We start from the raw sequence: 16,931 nt of genomic DNA, 5'->3' as shown, positions 1-16,931 counted from the left end.
AAACCTACTGCTATTAAGGACACTTGAAAATATTTGTATGGTTCCTCTCACATCATTTATCTAAGAGCTTTTCAACATCTAAACTGCAGAAAGGTAGCTCCAGCATAGGGCTTGACCCAAAACCTCAAAAGAAGAGTGTAAAATAAACAAACCTCGAGGAGAGACAGAGAAGTTATGCATGAGAGGAAGGCTAGTTTTCCAAAGGAACTCATTGCCATTTTAGTATGATATATTATCAATGTCAAACTGATACCTCTGTAAATAGGCTCTTCAAAATGCATTAGAGACACATAAACAAGTAGTGAGCTCTCTTTTTGGAACTCTTTTTGTTCAGCCTGAAGTCAACACAGAACAACCAACTGGCATGCTTGAAGTGAAAGAATGAGGAGCTCCAGGCTGCACCAGCTCCCTCCTTCCTCTTCATTTCAAAATTTTGTCCACAAAGCAGAGATCTGTAGTGGTCACCTGGGAAAAGCCACCCCCATGGCCAGGGCTGGACAGCCCCAGTAGAAGGGCAGCTTGCAGCACAACACAGCTGATGGGTCACTCTGTATCCATGCTCAGGTTCAGCTCTTCAAGGCACTAGACAATCCTTAGCCTTATCTTTAACCTTTCAAACACTAGAGCACAAGTTGTGATGTCCTCTCCCTTGATTACCCCACCAGGGCCCCCAGTTTGCTGACACCACTTGTGCTTGGGCACGACCTCGTCCAACGTTGTATTTGCTGGGAATGTCCTGACAAAGGCAGGAATGATGAATCTGACTCCATGTTCTCAGAGGGGTAATTTATTACTTTATGATATGATATGATATTATATTATATTATATTATATTATATTATATTATATTATATTATATTATATTATATTATATTATATTATATTATATTATATTATATTATATTATATTATATTATATTATATTATATTATATTATATTATATTATATTATATTAAAGAATACCATACTATAGTGAAGAATACAGAAAGGATACTTACTGAATGCTAAAAAGATAATAATGAAAACTCCTGACTATCTCCAGAGTCCTGACACAGCTTGGCCTGATTGGCTAAAGAGTGAAAACAACTCACAGCAGAATGCAATGAAACAATCACCTGTGGGTAAACAATCTCCAAACACATTCCACATGTGAGCACAACACAGAAGAAGCAAATCAGATAAGAACTGTTTTCTTTTTCTCTGAGGCTTCTCAGCTTCCCAGGAGAAAAATCCTGGGTGAGGGGATTTTTCCAAAAATGTGAATGCCACAGTCCAAGACCTCTCTCCAGCTTGACCTGAACCCAAGGCTGGGTTAAGGCACCAGAGGTGAACATCTCTCCTTTGATCTAAGGCTTTCAGGCCCTGGCTCACTACTGTCTCCTGGCTGTAGAACTCCTGCTGCTCAGAAAGGAAGGAGGAAGATGGTTTCTCTGCTGGCCATGAGACAGAACCTGTCTGGAAGTAAAAGGAAAGAGTTTCATGACTCACTGGATGTAAAACTCCTTCACCCTTTCAAGAAAATCTTATTTCTATCTATTTCGTCCTCAGCCTGTTTCTTTAGAGCTGGCCAGTCCTTAACATGGTGCTTTATATGTATGTGTTGTACCAAGGGGCCTGGAGGCAGTAAAAGTGGTACTCAAGCAGTCAAAATTGTATCCATAAATACATGTGAAGTCAAGCAAGGGCTTTCATCACAAAAAACATTTTCTATTATCTCCACAGAGCTGACACAAGTCAGGTAAGGCCAGAAAATAAGATATGGTGACAGCCTCTAAGTTTTGTTTATACCAACCCATCAATTCAGGCAAGTATCAAGAAGTTTTGCAAACAAATGCAGGCTGGGATGTCATATCCAGTCACAACACAACAAAAGAATGATCCTGGTTTGGCTGTCACAAAGTATCAGTGCCTTGATTCAGACTCATCAATTGCCACAGAAGTTAAGGTTTCCTCTTTTTTTGGTAAAAAAGCCACTTAGTGGGGCATAGATTCAAAGCAGCCAGAGTCTTTACCTGGTTTGAACTCCCACACAGCACAGACTTAAATCACACCAAGGTATCCCTGATTTTGTCTCAAAATTCTGGACATCAAACACAAAAGAAGTTTTAGCACACAGTAACCATCTCCAGCAGATTCCTATTTTTGGTGAACAGTAGCAAGAGTAAATAATAGAATTTTCTGCCCATGAAAATCTCATGGCAATTGACAAATATTCAAGAAAGCTAAACCACCTCTCCATCATTTGACAAATATGGAAACTGAAACTCCGAGGCATGAAGGTTGGCACAGGGAAATTAATCTGTAACTAAAACCAAGCAAAATTTATATGCACTAAAGAAAGTCTACAAAATGGGGTTCAAATGAGATTTGAGTGACATGCAGGCTTGCTGCCTGGGCCTTCACCTTACCCAAGCACTATAAAGTGAATAAAAGATAAAGAATTTCTGAGTCTTATCACCTTTTTGCTTTTACAGAGGAAAGCTACTGCTTGGTTTTATTTACCTTTATTAGCTTTGCACTCCTGTAGAGGAACAGCCAAAGGTGGTAAAGCTAGAAGTAATTTTTTTCACAGAATAAATTACTGAAGTTGGAGAGAGAAAATCTTCTGTTCCATAGGAGACTCTATATGCCTGTCTAACCCAGCCATATTTCTAGGGTTAAATGATGCAAAGATAAAAAGCTGACTTTGTGAAACAAAGGTAAATAGCAACCCAGATGCTCTCATTCATATTCTGAAGTTATTGCCATCAGCTCTGCGACCAACACATTTCACAGCTTGTGAATTTCTAACAGTCATAAATTAGGGCAGTAAGAGAGCACCAAGTACAGTCCTATAAACCCTTGGAAGGGTTTGCTTTATTTATATTCTAGTTGGGGACACTACCAATGCTCTAAAGTTTATAAAGTATTGTAATCCAGTAGAATCCAGTCCTCAAATCATTCGTTTTGTATTTCTGATAGCCTGGATTATAACTGTGTATTTGCACTGCTCCACAGGTTCACATGCAAGGTAAGGAACTATGATTTATTCTTTACCCTTCTTCCGAGCAGAACTAGGTCCATCAGGTGCAACATAAAACAAGATCATGTCTCCAAGGAAATGGAATAACCCTTCCTATTCTGAGACTGTTTAGCCCTGTTAGCTTTTATGTGTGAGCAAATTTACAGAAAGTAAAAAATCATTAAAATCTGAAAAAAAATGTTCCTAAGGTCACTGAATTTGGTTCTGAAGGCATAATCAGCTATACACAACACTTAAAAGCTAAACTAATATAGAGATTCCCTTTTAGAGAAGCTTGTCTTTCTAGGTGAGATGTACTGATGAGGCATGGGAGGGAGAACCTTGTAAAATTGCCCCATAAACATTACTCCCTAACTTTTTGTATTCTGAGTCCTTTGTGACACCCATGGCTTTCCAGAATCCAGCACTGGCACTCACCAGTTCACTCCATAGAACCTTTTTCTAGGAAAGGTTATATTTAATGATGTTAAACTGCATTGAAAATATTTGTGACATCTGTCAAATTAATTTTAAAAAATTCATTAGGGTCAGTGTAACTGCAATAAATACAAAATTAATAGCATGGAGGTTCTTTTAAGGTTACATTAAAATAACATTCAGGATCTGTCTGAATCTGACAAAATCCAGGGAACTGGCTACAGCCACAACTGGTCCTTAAATTCTTGTGCCTACATAGGAAAGGTGCTAAACAATCCATATTTTTTATTCACAGTGCTCCATGTGCTGGAGTAGAGCAAGTTGTCTCAGAATTAAACCTGGGATTTAGGCAGTTCAGCTTCATTTCCCTTTACAGCTCTCCTAGGACAAGTTTCTATTTTGATCCATTCTTATAAATTCTGGAAAACTACATTTAAATCTTCCCACAGGTGTTTGAAGGAAGAGCTATCATCCACTGATGGTGTAAAATGTTGATTCTTGTGCACAGAAGGAGATAGAGCCTGGCAAAATCCTGCTGCTCTCTGTGCTGCTGGCAGTGCCTGCTAGGACATGCTGGAACAAGGGTTTAAATATAAACATCACTTTCCTGAGTTCACCCAGGAAACCTGAGTGAATTCCCTATTTTCCCCTCATGACACTGTGTCTCAGAAATGCACCTTCTCTTGCTTCAGAGAAAAGGACGTGGCAAACCCTGGATCTCTGTACTGCAATAGTTAGGATCACTGGAGAATGACATTCTCCCTTCTGTATTTTCAGTTCAAAACATAAAAATATGGAGACAAATCAAATCCCATTAAAAATTAAATCATATTAAATCTAGGATAGTTTTGAAATTTGTCAAGTCAATTACTTCATCTAAAAAAAGCCCAAACGCAGAGCTTTAATTTGGAATGCATGTGCCAAGTACAGCTCATAGCTCAGTATTTTTAAAACAATAGACCAGACACTTCAAGGACACATGACTGAATCCTGTATCTTTTAGCTAAATTGAAAACAGGCAGCCAGGTAAAATCCTCGTTTCCAAATATACATCTGAATCTTTACCCAGTTGGACAGGAGAAGCTATTCTCACAGGGCTTTTGAGCACATCTTTAAATTGCAATTTCCTTAGTTAGATCTGAGTGACAAGAAAGATGAATCATGTCTCAGAATTTATTCAGCATTGCTAATTAAACTCATTCCTGGAGGCCTGGGAAGCACTAAAGCACTGGAGTGTAACAGTGAAAATTAGTGATTTGAATAGAAGAATCATGAACTTTGGAAAAGAAAACATTACCCATCGGTGGAGCTCACAAAATAGCCTCTTACAGAAACTAAATAAGATTAATGAAGGTGAAGTCAAGAAAAACAACAGCTTTTAAAAGTCCTCATGTCTAATTTTCTAAAGAACACATAAAATAGAGTCAGTGCCATTAAAAACCCTTAACATGCACATTTAACACGAAAATAAGGAAGCAAGTTTTTATAGGCCTCACCTTACTACATTGCACAGGAAAAAAATTATTTTCAACAAAAATTATTTTAAAAAATTCAAAAGAAAATAACCTTTAGGTATTTCCAAGTATTTGGGTCCAGATCCCACCCTTTCAAGTTTTGACATACTTCAGATAAAACTGTTATCATAGGTGTTTCAGTGCTACCCTAAATGTTTATTCTCAGTGAAAGAACTATGCATGAATATTCCCACTGAATAGTCTGGAGACTTGTACACCCAGCACACAGCCCTCGAGGGCTCAGCCTTTCACTTTGCAACAAACAAAGTACAGATATGACAATAAAAATCTGTCAGGATTACAGAGCTTCTGCATCTGGAAATCCACGCAAAAAAACAGCAGAGGAAACCTCAAAATCAGAAGTCATTGGTGAGATGTTGGATTTGATGCAGAGGTTAAGGAACCTTGATTACTTAGCATAGTGCCTTGCTGTGAAGCCTGGTATCACTCCCAAATCATGCCAGAACACTCATGCAAATGTAAATCCCACAGCTGTCAGAGGGAACACTGGTGAGATTGGAATTGCACTGCTGTAAGAGTGGGGTTGGACTTGCCTTCTGCTGCACCAGAAATGAATAGAGAAATGCAGGCATAAAGGACTGCAGAACACACGTGTAATAAAACACACATTCCAGGACTTCAAAACTTCCCTATAAATCCCAGGCTTCTATCATGTTCCTTTTTAAAAAGGGGAGAAAATAACTATGTGATTTTGGTTTTTTTGGTAATAAAGAGACTTTTTAGGGGACTTCATCCAGTTGGCTGGATTATTCTGTTTTATATAATGCTATATTGGGTCTTCAGTGGTCAGAGACCCAGTCCATTTAGCAAGCACTTGTAAGTTCCAAGAGTAAAACGCAGCAACCACAGTTCTCACAACATACCTTCAGAGAAAATGTAACTTTGCCAACAGCATGATCAGTCTGTGGCTGGCCCAGGGTTGTGGCTGGTTGTAGGTGTCACTCTCTTCTACAAACTCATATAGTTTGTGATTGAGCCATGCTGTGATAAATCCCTCATGCTTCTCACAGGAGTTCCTCAAACCTGGAGTCCTCTGTTACAGCATTGCCAGTGCTGGAATCCAGCTGTTCTGCAAGTACAGCATTTAGTCTGCCCACTATAGCATTTATGAATCTGTACACTCAGAAGCCTATTACTTAGAAGCAATTCATCTCTAAGAACAAAAGAAAAAGCTCTTAAAAAAAAAAAATGTATCCAGCTTACCAAAAGGGCTCAGCCTTAGATGTAAAAGCACAGTGATACCTGAAACCACAGCCCAAACCCCATCACCTCCATGACAAGGATATTGTAGCAATAAAAGTGCATCAGCTCTTGAAATCCTGCACTGTTTGGTGACCTGCTCCAGAGAGGTTCTGCAGAGATCCATTACCTCTGGAGGTTATGGGCTGGGCCCAGCAGCAAAACACAGAAATGTGATCTCTGTCAGCCTTCACACGACACTTACAAAACTAACACACGCTGCGACATAACTGATGGCTCCTGCTCAAAGCCGTGCCTGACTGAACCTGCACAGCCCCACAACTGCTCTTTAAGCACAGTTTTCTTCATGATTTGGAAAGTGGGAGACCAAATGTAGAACTCCACCAATACACCAGGCAACTGACAGAAAATCCAGCCAAATGCTAACAGGAGGAAATTTTTTTTTAAAAAGGCTGTTTTTATTAAAGCTCTCTTTGAGTGCATAGTTCTGAGTTTGTAAGAACATCCCTCTCTATGCTATTTACATCAAGTTACTCAGTGCAAATTACCCCTGACCAGGGCTATTCAGAAAAAGGCTCACTTTTCAGAATGCCAAGTTAATATCAGGAGTATGAGATTTGAAAGGAAAATGTCGATTGGAACTAAACTGAAACTGTCCAGTAGTACTCCTCAACATCTAGTCTTGCTATGAACAATATCAAGTTCAGCAGCAGCAACAAATAAGCAAAGCTTCCTTGAAGATGATTTTGTGATGGCCTGATTCCATGATCCTCATGGTTTCCTGAAGATATTTCTCAGGCAAGAAGGACAACAGGATACAGTGAACTTAAAAAAAAGAATAATAATATGAAGAGTAGTGCCTATGCCCAAGTCATGTAAGCAAGACACAGCTCTTTAAAAAAATAAGATTTATCACAAAAATCGACTCTTCAGAAAATGAAGATAAAAAATATACATTATTTCTCTGAAATACATGGCTCATAGAATTATATTTATTGTAACTTAAAAAAAAGTTTAATTACAAAACTCGCAATGCATTTAAATGGTTAAGAAGTTCCTGAACTGTTCTTTTCCCTAAGAAAAGATGGTCTCAAATTGCAGCTGTCCTGAAAAAATAGCTCTCCAGCATTTGAGTACTTTTAAAGAAAGTATTTCCAACCCAGCAGCACATTAGTATGTCCTTGAGGACAGAGCAGGAGAAATACATATCACGTCTCACTGTGCTTTTAGAATTAAAGAGCAAGGCAGAATAACAATGGGAGTGTAGCTCCTGGTGAGAGGTGGATTCTTCAGCAGCAGAAAGCTGCCCTGGTTTAGGGCAGATTCAGGTTCAGAGATCCCTCTGCTCTCTTGTGACTATTTCATACAATAGTAGCACACTGTACTTGTGGTACCTTAGAGAGGGGTATATCCTTCAAAACCTTTGCTTTGAGACAACTTCTGGGGCCTTCAGCACAAAGAAGGGCAGAGCCACAGAGAAATGCCTGGAAGTCTGAAAAGATCTCTACATGAGCAGAGACAGCCATGAAGAGAACCGTTGTTGATCAAGGGGGTGTTCAGCAGAGGCACATCAAACAGTGAAAGATATAGAGAAAACAGGCACTCAGTATTTAGTCTGTGTTATACCTGATTTCTGATGAAACTGAAGTGTAACAGCACATAATTAACTGGTGGAATCCCTGGCTTTACTAGGCTTGGAAATGGAATTTAAAACATTGCAAGGACAAGCTTCCCACTCATTTTGGAATGGATGTCTCTCAATAGTCCTCACAGAACATCTTTCACTCTTTAATAAAATTGTAATTGGAAACACCATAAAAACAGTGTGATTCAATGGGTCAGCTACAGACCTCTTATGATTACACTTTGGTAATCAATGACAGATTATAAAAACATTCAATGTTCTATTAGAGAAGGAAATTATGCTTACATTTCATGGCATGTCAAACAGTGGCTGAGAAGAGACAATGAAGAACCTTTCCACTCCTCTTCCCCTGCCTTCCCTGGACAAGTTGTTCTGACAGGCTGCTTTGGAGCTCCATCCATCATCCTCCAAGTGATCCCCCAACAGCCAGGATCAGATGCAGCATACCAAACTACATGACACACTCCTGTGTGACCATCCTAATGCACTTGCAAAACTGCAGGCACTTACAGAACACATTAATAAAGTTTTCTTTGGAGATTTCCTCTTCAAATTTAAGATTACACACAGTGTTTACAGTGGAGGCGGTCACCAGAATGGAATTTGACTATCTTAGCCATTTGAAAAAATATTGCTATATCTTGGACTTTTAATAAGGTTTCCACAGATTTTATATGGGTCAAAGGGAGGGAAAGTGCTTCTAAGATACTTTTAAGATAACTCTTCCATTCCACTTAGAATGGAAACTGCCTTTTTGCCACCTAAAGCTGCTGAGCTCTTGATCTGCTTTTCCTCAGGTAGAGAATCCATTAAGTGATGAACAACTTCTCCAGCAGGGTTATGAGCTCTTTACATTTTATGCACATGGCCTCAGATTCTTCCAGCTACTTGGAGCATTTTTAATGCATGAATCAGCCACGGGCCCTTGACTGCAAGAACCACAGAGCTCTGTACTGAGATGAGAAGGCAAAGCACACTGAGCTCTCCTGAGCCAGTTTGTGGATTTGGCGTAATTATGCTGGCACCTGAGGGAGCTGTTACAGAAGTTTGTGATTTTTTTTCAGGATGCTTTGAGGAGCACATTGACAGAAGTCCTCAAATTTCTTGTAAGTACCATTCTTCTGAAATTCATTAAAAAAAAAATCCAGAACTTCCTCTCTTGCCTGCTCTAACAGCAACATTTTCTCTAAGGTCATCACCAGATGAATAGAATGTTTTGTTTACCTTTTGGCCAAATCAGACAGGACAGATTTTGGTTTTGGGTAATGTATGGTTTGTAATGCAAAGTGCTCATTGAAAGATGTTTTTTGTTCTCTCACCTCTGTATGTGAGGTTTTCCAGTCTTTGGTGGTGGCACCAGCTGTGTTCCACAGCTCAGCCAGGAACAGGCTGTGAAAGGAATCATTACAACACAGGCTGCAGGAAAGCCACAGTGCAACTCTGCACCAAATACTCTGTGTGTCACTTGGTAAAAGGGTTTTCCCAAGAATTACAGCTAAACTCCATTCTTTTCATGGGTTGGTCTTTTTTTGTTTTTTTCTCTAGGAGGCACTAGAGAAAGTTGATAAGAATAAATACTTGTTTAGATAGCATGCCCTATTTGACCAAAAGCCTAATTTCTCAGTTACAAAGGAAGCACAGAACATTCTTTAACTTTGCATTTTCTTCACTGAATCAGAGATGGTTAAAAAAAGATAACTCCTAAATAAACTTGAAAAAGTGAAATGCCTAAAAAACAGTGCAAGGATGACATTTTTCCCAAAATGAACTCCATAGGAAAAGGAGCAAAATTCTCCCCTTAAAAACCCAGGCATCAAGTTCTTTCACAAAAGTTTGGACTAACTTCCCCATGCATTCTTCTTCTTATGAGACTGATACTTAATAAATCGTATTCATTTATTTGAGTTTGTTTTCACTGGGGACCTGGAAAGGCCAAAGCTCACTTGCTCTGTGCAGACCCAAAGGGAGACCACAGCATTTACCCAGAACAGAAATCAATTTTCCTTATTCCAGTGCAGCATGTTGGTTGCTGTATTGTCATTACCAGATGAGAAAAAATTTCTTATATTGTTCCTGCCCCAAACCACCACATTGTAGTACTACAATATCTGAAATATAAATGTTTTCAAGTATCTAAGTTGTCCTTTTGGTTAAAGAGCTCGGAGACTCCTAGAGGAAGCATAGCAAAGATAAGGAAAGACCAGAAGAATAACTAAAAATCTGTAATGAAGATGATGTTTTGTAGAGTGTGCATCAGGAATCATGCAAAAATCATTCCACAGAAATGTTAGAAACCTCTGAGAAATAACAAAGTCATTTAAATGCAGTCTTAGTTAAAATGTGAACTTGCCCATGAGAGATGTGATTTTATATATATCTATATATAACCCATAAAGCCTGTGGATAATGTACAGAAATGATAACAATCACTGGATAAAAACCACTATAGATTAATGAAAAAATCTGAACAAATCCTGAACTGCTCAAGGAAGGGTACACAGTTGTGACAGATCCCTTAGTACAAATGGTGGGAGTAAAACATATCCACATGATAATCACATCCTTACCAAAATTGAAAACGTATGTGAAAGTCATGGTGGTCTTGCAAAAATATAAACTCATAAACGATTTTTTGATTTGGTGTCATCATTCATTTCTTTCATTTGAGAAATCAGTTTTAGTAGGCCATGTAAAGATTGATGGCTTTTTCATAAAAGGATATTTTATGAAATAGTGAAATGTAGCATATTTCTACCTGATAAATGCAGAGACCTGTAAACTTTGAACCCACATTGGCCTTTGTTGCTCATGACCCTGTTTAAGTGATTTATTTTCTTTTAACAACTGCAGTCTGCAGGAGGTAGAATATACTGCATAGATCTTTAATTCTGTTGAAAATTGAACAGTTTAAACAGAATGGCTGACATTAGAAGAGCTATTACTGAAAAGTCATATTATCTTCATTTCAGTATCCCTTTAGGAACAATATTTATGGTTAGAGAAGATGCATAATTTATAAAAACAACCTGGTAGGCTGCAGCAGAGCGATGGAGGAGCTGGCATCCTTAGCCCCACATCAGGGTGTCACCAGGACTGCATCAAAGCTAGAGACTCTGGAAACCTGGCATGTGGAAAGGGATAAAATCACAAAACTGGCCTGATGTCTAGAAGAACATCTAGAGGGAACTGAATACTCCCCACCCTTGTGAAACATTTGGATATCAAAGAGTTAGCAAATTCCAAGGAAATAATACTCTGCTAGAATTTTTCTGCCAGGCTTTAATACAACAGCGTGTTTATTGTTAACTTAAGTGAATTCAGTTCCTTTTTTGCCCTCCTTTCGCTGCTTTTGGTTTTTACTTGCTTAATGTGCACTGAAGTCAAACAGCATCCTAAGCATACCTCCTGCTCCTCAGCGTGGATGTCACCATGGAAGCTCAGCAGATCAGTCCTCTTCCATCTGCAGGGAGAAACCACCTCAAACCCAAAACTTCTACCCTGTGGAGACCCAACTTTGTTTTGCTAACTGGTCTCAGGTGGCTTCCCCAGCAGCACACCACAACACTGCCTCAATAATCTTCATCAGCTGACAAGCCTGCAAAACCTTAGCAGGTTTTAATGTGTATCTCTGCATTATCACCTAGTGCCCAAGGCTCCTTTCTTATAAAATTAAATGGATTTGATCAGAGAAATGAACAAAGCTTTTTTAAAACTCTGGTTTGAAGTTGCTCATTCATGAAACAGGCTTCTGTTAAGTGAATTCCATGTTTGTGGAACATCTCATGAATATATGGTTCTTTAATAAAAACAATAAAAGTTTAAAGCTCCCCTACTTTTCTCTGCTCTTCATTATTAGAAATAAATCTTATGAAGCAGATAAAAGTATTACAATTAATCCCTCCTGAATGGAGACAGTATGTACCATTATTTTCAATACGAGAGAAAATGGCTTTGACTAAAGTGGCAACAACTGGCAAGCTGATTTTATAGTTTTGATTTATTGAATATTAGGAAATAGACTTTTTTAATAACAATTCCATTTAAGTATTCATTAAAATGGAATTAGTACAAGCAGGGCCAGATTCTGATATCCATATTCTTGTCAGACAGCATTTTATTACAGAAAAGTCTCTCTGACATCAGTGGGATTACTTGGAAAAGGCCATTCAGCATGAGTGAGAACACAGAGCTAGACCCTTCAAGGGTACAGAGGTTTTAGGTGCTCCCCCCTGACCCCCACGTGCCCCACACATCCTTTGGCAATGGCTGGAGCAGGATGGAATTGTGTGCTCCAGGCATCTCATCCACACAACTCCTGATGCCCCAAATAGCTGTCCCTGCCCCAGGTATGTGGGATATGGAATAGATATCTTCACCCTCACAAAGAAAATCATTCCCAAGAGCTGATTAGTTTGATTTCTATTTATCTTGATAGTTCTTTCAATCTAAGTTTGACCCAAAGAATGCATAGCACATGAAAAAAGCACTATGAAAATGAATTTTGATTTATAAGAAATATCATTCAGAAGGAAAAAAGTAGGGGGCCACAGTGATGAATCTTACTAAAGGATCAAGGCTGTGTACTCCACTTCTCTTTGCACTACAGAAGAAAAGGCCATCTTGCATTTCTGTTTTGTACACTCCTGATTTAAATACACAAATAAACAAATTCCAGTAAACCCTTGAGATGGCACTGGGTAAGGAGAACTGGCTTAGTTATTAATGTTATTGATAATTAGAATAAACACATTGATTTTTCCCATATGTAACCTAAAATGTCTCCAATTTTGAGTTCTAGCACCTGTCCTGTATTTCTTTATTCAGTAATCTCTATAACGAGCAGGGGAGGAGGCTGAGAAATTTGACCTTTATCCATAAAACAATGATGCATGAGCAAATTGTGAATATCCTAATATATCTTTTGTTCAAAAATACTTGGCAAAATATTTGGACAAATAATTTTTAGTATACATGCTGTAATTTCATACTTTCATTCCTTTCACAGGTCATACCTGGAATATGCTTCTACTCCTTGACTGGGTGAACACAGAATTCAGTCCTGACAGCAAATACTTCACAGCCTGTTCCCTGTAGGTTCCTGCAGAATCTCACAGCAAACAACTCATTTGCTAATAGAAAAACAAATATGGTCAAATCTGATTTTTTTATGCTTCCTTAAGTATAAAAAGAGGTCTATTAATTTGTTTTATTGTAATGTAATGCAATGTATTACAGTTATAGCAGAATATAATATAGCACAATTAGTAAACAGACTACTTCCTATTGTTTAACTTTGGTTCAAAAACTGCCCAACACAAAAGGTTTCTGTTGTAGAGTTCTCAAAGGTCAGACTTGAAAGCCTAAACTTCAGGTTCTACTGAGATAAAGGCACAGTGCTTTGCAAAGTTATGCTATTATCCCTGGTTATAATCTTCACTGACTTCAGAAATAATTGCTTTCCTCAAACAAAAAGGAAGTCTGATTCTAATTTGCTATCTAGATCTACATTCTTATATTCTTTTTATAGATTTTGAACAAGTTATCACTGGAATCTTCCTTCACTCAAACATAAGTGAAAGTTTTATCTTACTTCAGATATCACAAAAATAATTTATGGCTAAGGAAACAAAACCTTTTGTCTCACAATATATTTCTTTGCGACAGCTGTGGTATTTCACTGAAAGCACAAAAGCTGTGATGGTCTGGACTGCAATCAACCATTTTTAATAGGAAATTTTTAAAGACTTTTAATAAGATCCCCTAACATAATTTATGGGGAGAGGTTTTGAAGTGAAGAGGCATTGTTTGGCAAAGTGTTCTTCCTCTAATCTCAGGAAATTTAAATAATTGAGTGCTCATTTCCTCTAAACTTAGGATTTCTCCTTAAAAATGGTTAAGAAAAACACCTGCTACACTAGCAGCAAAATAAGCGTCTCGAGAGTCAAAAAAACCCCCATTTCTAAATGCTTTTCAGAGGCAAAACTCCATATCAGAACCCAATATTATGAATAATAATGTAATACTGAATTTTGCTCCTTCAAGTCTGAATTTTTCATACATATCTTGAATGAAGATAGCATGCTGGTCAGGGCAATGCAGCTATTTATTTTAACTGATACACTTACGGGAATAAGTGGACAAAAGTGGAGAATTTACAGATTGCAAGAAAACCAGATGAGCACCCAAAAGTTACTATAGTTACTGAAGTTATCCAGAGTTCCTCTGGCTACAGAACTTGGCTGGAAGAATAAGGATAACAGGCTTCCCCTGAGATCTCTGATACATCTTGCAAGAAGAGGCTCCAGGGGTATTTTAGCATTATTTTTCCCTTTAGCCCCAACGAGAACTAGGGAGAAAACAGAAACATAAACAGGAAACACACTTTGATACTTTGATAAAGCAAATCAAAGCTCCTAAATATGAAACAGATTTAGTTTGGCTGTCTGGCAATTCGGATGAAGTTTTAAATTATTTTTTACCTTTTCTGAGTAACTCATCTGCCGTAATTCTGACTCAACCTACAAGCTGATTTAACTGTGTTTAGGTCGGCTAGAATATCTCTCCCAAAGGAGAAGAAAAAAGAAAAGAGGAGAACCTTTGAAGCAAGGAGTCCTGAAGAGCTCAGGCACAGCCGCGTAGCCGGGACTCGCCTGGGTCACTGCGTGTCCAAGACCTCCAGAGGGCACTGAGCACAAAAACCGACGGGGAAAAGAGGGACAGTTCCCAGCGGCTGCTCGTCATCATCATCACACGGCTTTCCGGAGACGCAGCTCTACTCTCATCTCCCCTGCAGAGAGAACCGTAACAATAAATAAATAAATAAATAAATAAATAAATAAATAAATAAATAAATAAATAAATAAATAAACTACGAACAACACATAAACAATGCCTAAATAAACTATAAATGCTTAATAAATTAATACAAAACATATAAACATATAAATAAATATATTTAAATAAATAAACAACAAAAACCCGCACATAAATAATGACAAAAACTATAAATGCACAATAAATAAATAAATATATAAATATATAAAAATAAATATATGCATAAATAATTAAGTAAATAAGCAACAAACAACAGGTAAATAATGACTAAATAAACCATAAATGCACAATAAATAAACAGAAAACATATATATACACATAAATATATAAATAAATAAACAACAAACAACACATAAATAATGACTAAATAAACTATAAATTAATAATAAATGAATAAATAAATAAGTTATAAATAAGAGGGATTCTGAAGAGGAATAATTCTGCTATCACGGGGTCTGCGCATCCTTTCTGTATTGGAGAATATCTTTTTCATCAAGGCCTTTACCGAAAGGGGATCAGCTTCTAGAGTCTAATGCAAAACCCTTTATTTTCAAACGCTGACTGCTGGTTTCTAAGAGCCTCCATTAAAAAAAATGCTTTTTAAGATGTGTCACCTGAAAGACTTTGTTTTCTTCAGTCACTACGTTCAAAGCACACAGGACAGAACATCACTTCAGACTCCACCTCTCTCTCTGGTTTGCCTACAGAAACTAAACAAGACAATTTACAGCGAGTACCGGCCAAAATTCCTCTTTTTCCTCCAGGAGCTAAGTCTTGCTCGGGTGGAAAGACCTTGCCCATGTTGTATAGACACACACAGAGCCTCGCCCAGTCAGGCAGCCACGGTGACCTCCTGTGGCTCCTGCTCCGGGGTGGCCCTGAGGTCGCAGCCCTCGCTGCAGGGCACTGGGAGCACTGGGAGCTCTGCTCCGGGCAGCCTCCGCAGGCACCTCTGGCTCCCCTGCTTTAACCCCATCGGGGTTATATACAATATTTTATATATATATATATAAAATATAAAAAAATATATTATATATATTTTTAATATATATATATACACACACATATATATAGGCACCTCTGCTGCCCTGCCTTAACCCCATCAGAGTTATATACAATATAATATATATATAATATATATATTTTAAATATACCATATATCTAATACATATAATATATTATATATATATATAATATATATTATATATATACATATATAATATTATATATATTATATATTATATATATTATATATTATATATATTTTTTATATATATACACAGGCACCTCTGGCTCCCCTGCCTTAACCCCACCAGGGTTATATACAATATAATATTAAAAATATAATATGATAGAATATAATATAATAAAAATATAATTCTACTATATTATATAGTATTTATTGTATTATATTGTATTATATAATATAATAAAATAATAAAATATATATATAACCCTATTTCTGAACTGGCTTCCCGAACTGCAGACGGGGCTATAAACAACGGCGTCGTTTCCACAGGAATGCCATCATTCCAATGGCACTGAAAGCTGTTCCTCCACTACAGCCTCTTTGCATGGGTAGTTTCACAAAACACAGACTGCCCCCTTCATATTCAAAGTGGCCTTCCTGATGCACAAGTTCAAACCCCAGCCATCATCTATCATCTGAATTCTTCTGGGACAAATAAAGTATCATGCAACAGACCATATGAGGATATTTCAGCAGAGCTCTTTGGAGTTGTGGCCTGTCTCCTCAATGTGACCTACAGTTATTTTATTTTATTTTCGTATATTCAGAATAATACATGACAAACCTTCACTGCCTAAATAAAAAAAAGACACTGGGGTTGGGAGTTCCCTGTGTGACTTGGGCCATTTACACACCCTGAGGTAGCTCAGGCATCTGCAGAGGAATTTATTTCAGACACAGCATGGGATCTATAGGACACTCATTGCAGCTTGCAGGCATGCAGAATATTCCAGAATGGAAATTGGCACCAGGCAGGTGCTTTGGTTCCTGAAATGTGTCCTAAAGATGTGTGAAAATCCAATGCATGATGTAGCCCTATCCCCAGGGTGATGGATCCCAGTCACCTTTACTGTCACAGGACTGTGTTAAGCAGTACTAGTGGAAAGTCACCTACACTATAAAAATGCTCCAACACTCATTCTCTGAAAATCAGATCCCCTTCGAGATCAGACACACAAAGGAGAGCCCTATCCCTGTATCTGTCCAAAACTTCCAGGATGCTGACCTCTGAAATACAAATACTGGTA

The sequence above is a fragment of the Molothrus ater genome, chromosome 6 (genome assembly GCF_012460135.2).
Source record: "Molothrus ater isolate BHLD 08-10-18 breed brown headed cowbird chromosome 6, BPBGC_Mater_1.1, whole genome shotgun sequence".
In the NCBI taxonomy this organism is placed as follows: Eukaryota; Metazoa; Chordata; class Aves; order Passeriformes; family Icteridae; genus Molothrus; species Molothrus ater.
Note: the sequence above shows the minus strand (reverse complement) of the source record.